The following is a 6,006-nucleotide window of genomic DNA, read 5'->3' on the forward strand; positions in this document are numbered from 1 at the left end:
TCATTGGCGCGCAGAGGGTCCTGACTTCCCCAAGGGCTCGATGCACCTGTCTCTAAGGTCCAGATTTTCTTCCGGGCCCTCTGGTCGCGCTCCCCTGAGAGAAGTCTCGCTTGCTGGACAGTTAGGAAGCCGGTTCCTCTCTCTCGTGATCCGTGCACTACTCCGTTCTCCCATGCGCGTCTGCTCCGGCCTTTGGCCATCCACACTGCAGGACACGGCCTGCAGGGCCTGGGGGTGGGGGCGGACGGGGTGAGAACGGCATTTGCCCGCACGGTGGCCCCATCTGTCTGCCGGAAGACAGATCCCGCTTGGTAAACACACAAGCACAATTCTCCCAGGGCCCTGCCATGTATTCGTTCTGAAAAACCGTTACTGCGGGTTCAAGGTTCAGAGACTAAGGTGAAGAACTAAAAATCAGGACTTGGAAACAGTATCTAACAAGGTTGAAACCCAAAAGCCCAAATTTTCAGAGCATCTGATAACAGTAACAATGGATAATTCTACACACACCCTTCCGTGGGAATAGAGCATGGGGATCTGGGCAGTGTCCTCCCACAGCACGCAGGGAACATCACGCCGGGAACATCACGCCACACATCTGGTAGTTCACCAGCCCTTACCTCACAATGCACCCAGTTAGAAAGGGGATGTCCTGTCATAAACATGTTATATTGAGATAAGCCTGCAACTTGCCTTGTTTTTCGCTTCATGGTTCTGATCTGCATGCACTTTTCTAAGGCACAGAACAAGCTCAGAAATTGTGCTAAAAATAGTTGTGTTGGGCAACATCTATCAGCAGATGCAGTTTGTCCCACGGGATTCATCGTAACACCTCAGAGATGGGTCAACAAACTACTACTTAGCGTGCCACCTGTTTTTATACAGCCCCTGAGCTAAGTCTGGTTTCTACATTTTTAAAGGATTGAAAAAAAATCAAAAGAAGATTTTTTTGTGACATGAAATTCATATTTCAGTCCATGAGTAAAGCCATGTTTATGTCTTACATATTGTTTCTGACCGCTTTTGTGTTCAAAGAGCAAACAAATTCAGTGGTTGTGACAGGACCGTACGGCCTACAAAACCTAAAATATTTACTGTCTGGCCCTTTACAGAAGAAAGTTTGGCAATTCTGCCTCAGAACCCTATGAGGGTGTCTACTGGCCAAACTATTTGTTGAATGTACCTCTCCTAATCTTTAAAGTGAAAAATGATGCTGACAAATGCAGGAAAGGAGACAGGACAGATTCACTTTTAGCTATGCTGATTTTATGGACAGTAAACTTGGAGACATCTGCTTTTTAATTTATCAGTGCCATGAATAATCCAAGGAAAAATCTTTTTCCAGGCTAATAAATTTAACTGTTATAGTTTTTGTTTGTTTCTTTTTTGTTTTATATTCTATCTGTGGGTGAAATCATATGGTTTTTGTCCTTTTGTTGGACTTATTTCACTTAGCATAATATGTTCAAGGTCCATCCATGTTGTCACAAATAGCAATATTTCATATTTTTTATGGCTGAGTAGTATCTCGTTATACATATATACACTACATCTTCTTTATCCATTCATCTGTTGATGGACCCTTAGGGTCTTCCCATATTTTGGCTACTGTGTATAATGCTGCAATGAACACAAGGATGCAGATATCTTTTTGAATTAGTGTTTTCATATTCTTTTGATAAATACCCATAGAAGGAATTGCTGGATCATATGGTAATTCTATTCTTAATTTTTCAAGGATCCTCTACACTGTTTTCCATAGTGGCTGCACCAATTTATAATCTCACAAATACTGTACAAGAGTTCGCTTTTCTTTACATCCTCTCCAAAATCAAACTGAAAAGCTCTGCACAGAAAAGAAAACTATCAACAAAACAAAAAGGTAACCAACTGAATGAGAGAAGATATTTGCAAGTGATATATACGATAAGGGGTTAATACCAAAATATATAAATAACCCGCACAACTCAACAACAAAAAAACCAAGCAACCCAATTAAAAAATTGGCAGAGAAACTGAATAGACATTTTTTAAAGCAAGACATACACATGACCAACAATCACATGAAAAGATGTTCAATATCACTAATTATTAGGGAACTACAAACCCAAACTACTTAAAGAACAAAGTAAACAAACAAAACAGAAACAGACAAATAGATACAGAGAACAAACTGATGGTTGCCAGAGGGGAGGGGGCTTGGGTAGCTGAGTGAAAAACATGAAGAATGTAAGAAGTACACAGTAGTAGTTACAAAATAGTCACGGGTATGTAAAGTACAGTATAGGGAACAGAGTTAATAATACTGTAATAACTATGTATGGTGTCAGGTGGATACTAAATCAGGGAGATCACAAATTATTTAACTATCTAACCACTATGCGTACTCCTGAAACTAATATAAAATAATACTGAATGTCAACTGTAACTGCAAAGAAAAAGAGAAGTAATCTAAAAAAATTAAGAGACCACAATGAAATACCACCCCACACCTGTTAGAGTGAATGGCTATCATCAAAAAGACAAGAAGTAACAAGTGTTGGCGAGGCTGTAGGAGGGATACTTTTATCAGAATGTCTTTCTTTTGGGACATCTGAAAGAGGATGGCCCCAAATAAATATCCATAGAAGAAACTAGAGAGAAAGAGGGCTAGAGCTGCACCTCTCCAACCTGAACGAGCCCATGAACCACCTGGAGGTCCTGTTATACTATAATGCAGGCTCTGAGTTATTAGATCTGGAGAGTGAGGTTGGGTAGAGCTGAGAGTTTTCATTCCTAACAAGCTCCCAGGTGGCGCTGCTGGTCATAGGACCACACTTTGAGTAACAGGGAACTGAAGCATAGAGTCTCGGAAGGCTTAGGTGGAGGTACCACTTTCAACAAGCCCCTTGAGCTCCAGGTGGAAGGGGATGAGGCAACAAGAAGAAAGGACTCAGGGCAATCAAGGGATGAGAAAGATCAGCTTGACTCAGTTTTGCTTAAGGCGGTTCTTTCCTGGGCAAAGAAGAACAGATAGATAAATAGATGTTTAAGATTTTCTATATTATTTTATATTTTTGATTTTATACTTTATACATATTTTTTAAATGTGTAGATTGTTTTTTTGTTTTGTTTTTTGTTTGTTTGGTTTTTTTTTTAGCTGAGCCATCCTGCCACCTGTTGGCAGCTCAGCGGCTGCTCAGCTCGGGTCGGGACTCGAACCGCTGTTGCTCAGAGCTCACACTCTTGAGTGAGCTCTTAACCAACTGAGCCACTCAGCTGGCCCTTAAATGTGTAGATTGTAATTTCTCACATAATACAAATCCTGTGGAATGGTGATCTACTTGTTGGTTCTTTCTTAAAAATGTATTTTATTTTTATTAGTTTCAGGTGTACAAAGCAACGTAATAGTTAGACATTTAAAACTCTCATAAAGTGATAACCCACCCCCCAAGCTACTACCCCTCTGACATCTTACGTAGCTGTTACAATACCCTTGACTATCTTCCTTACATTGTACTCTGCATCTCATAACTATATATACCTATATATTTAGTTATAGTTGACAGTCAATATTATTCTAGTTCAGCTATTCAGGTGTATAGCGCATTGGTCAGGCATCTACACAGTCTATGACGCGATCCCCCTGATAAGTCCAGTGCCTATCTGGCACCTTACATGATATTTACAACATTGTTGATTATATTCCCTATACTGTAGTTTAACTATCAATTTGTACTTCTTAATGCCTTCACCTTTATCACCCTACTCCCAACCGTGTTCCCATCTATCACCTTGACAGATCTAATAGCTATTACAATATTATTGACTATATTCCTTATGCTATACTCTACATCCTCACTACTATTGTATAACAACCAATTTGTACTTCATTTAAAAAATTTTTTTTTGTTTTTTATTTTTTAGCTGAGCCATCCTGCCACCTGTTGGCAGCTCAGCTCAGGCCGGGTATCAACAATTTGTACTTCTTAATCCCTTTCCCTTTCACCCATCCTTATTTCCCCTCCCAGCTTAAAGAAGTCCCTCTAAGATTCTTTGTAATACTGGTTTGTCTGGGAAGCTCTGTATCTGTCCTTTAATTCTAAATGACAGCTTTGCTGGGTAGAGCAATCTTGGTTGTATGTCCTTGCTTTTCATCACTTGGAATATTTCCTGGCAATCCCTTCTTGCCTGCAAAGTTTCTGTTGAGAAATCAGCTGACAGTCTTATGGGAACTCCCTTGTAGGTAACTAACTGTTTTTCTCTTGCTGCTTTTTATTGATTCTCTTTCTATTAACTTTTGCCATTTTAATTGTGATGTGTCTTGGTGTTGGCCTCCTTGGGTTTATCTTGTTTGGGATTCTCTGTGCTTCTTGGGCTTGTATGTCCATTTCCTTCACCAGGAGGGAAGCTTTCTGTCATTATTTCTTCAAATAGGTTTTCAATTCCTTGCTCTCTTTCTTCTCCTCCTGGTACCCCTATAATGTGAATGTTGGTCTACTTGATATTGTCCCAGAGGCCCCTTAAGCTCTCCTCAAATTTTTATATTCTTTTTTCTTTTTGCTGTTCTAGCTGGGTGTTTTCTGCTACCTTATCTTCTACATCGCTGGTTGGATCCTCTGCTTTATCTAATCTACTATTGATTCCCTGTAATATAATATATTCTTTGTTTCCATTATTGTATTTTTTATTTAGGACTGGTTCTTTTTCATGGTTTCCATCTCCATTTGTATGCTTCCTATCTCTGTTGAAGTTCTCCCTGAGATCATTGGGCATCCTTATAACCAGTGTTAGGAATTCTGCATCTGACAGATTGCTTCTCTCCATTTCGCTTAGTTCTTTTTCTGGAGCTTTGTTCTGTTCTTTTATTTGGGACATGTTTCTGTGTCCCCCCATTTTGGCTGCCTCCCTGTGTTTGTTTTTATCTATTAGGTAGGGCTGCTATGTCTTCTGGTCTTAGTAGAGTGACCTTAGGTGTGCTGTGGGGTTCAGTGGCGCAGTCTTTCTGGTCAACTGAGCCATGAGCTCCAGGTGTGTCCCTTGTGTGGGTTGTATGTGCCCTACTCTTGTAGTTGAATCTTGGTTGCTGATTGCACATCAATGGGAGGGACTGACCCTTGGGCTCACTGGTTGTGAGGACTGGCCTTGACGACACTGGAAGAGCTGTTGTGCAGGGGCTGATCCTTGGAGCAGGATCTGCCTCGGCAGGACTCTGAAGCTGCCCAATCCGCCCCTTGGGTGTGTCCTACTTGGAGGCAGCTGGGTGATGCTCCAGCTCATTTTGAAGCTGGCCACTGGGGGCGCCTGCCCCAGGACCACCTTGGAGGGGATCCACTGTAGGTCAATTCAGCCACAGCCTGTGCCCCACCAGGGACCACCCTGCAGGAGCCAGAAAGAGATCCACAGATGGCTGCTGCCCGTTCTGTGCTTGGAAGTGCCTTGAAAGGCCAAGCCACGAACCAAGGTCGGCTGCCACTAGTGCCGGCTTATGGCTGCTCAGCCAGAGGTACAGAACACATTCAAGCCAGATGCTGCTTGTCTGGGTTCTGCGAACCTTTAAGAGACCCTAGGAAAATGTAGCTTGAGCCAAGGCAAGCGGTCTGCACAAAAAAAGCCACTGAAAGCAGCCTGGGTGTGCCCAAAAGTTGGGCAGGGCCAGATCTCAAATCACCAGGACGTGGCAAACAAACAGCAGAGACTCAGATATGGCAGTCATCTGTGTTCACATGCCGGGAAGGGGGAGGGCTCAACAAAGAAACAATTCCCTCCGCCAGCTCCCCCGTCCAGGAGAAAGCTGTCTCTCCAGCCCCCATCCCAAGCCGGACAACTCAGTTCCCTACCACGTGTCCCTGCCTCCTCTCCAGCTGCTGCCCCAGCACTGGAGCTCAGAGCGAGTGATTCTGTTGGTGGGTAAGTCCATGTGCAGTCCCTTTAAGAGGAGCACCTGGGAGTGCAGCTGCCCTCAGTCACAATCTGTGCTGGTTTTCACAGGCAGAAGTTATGGGGACTTTTCTTTTTTTTTTTTTT

The sequence above is a fragment of the Hipposideros armiger genome, unplaced genomic scaffold (genome assembly GCF_001890085.2).
Source record: "Hipposideros armiger isolate ML-2016 unplaced genomic scaffold, ASM189008v1 scaffold_168, whole genome shotgun sequence".
NCBI lineage: Eukaryota > Metazoa > Chordata > Mammalia > Chiroptera > Hipposideridae > Hipposideros > Hipposideros armiger.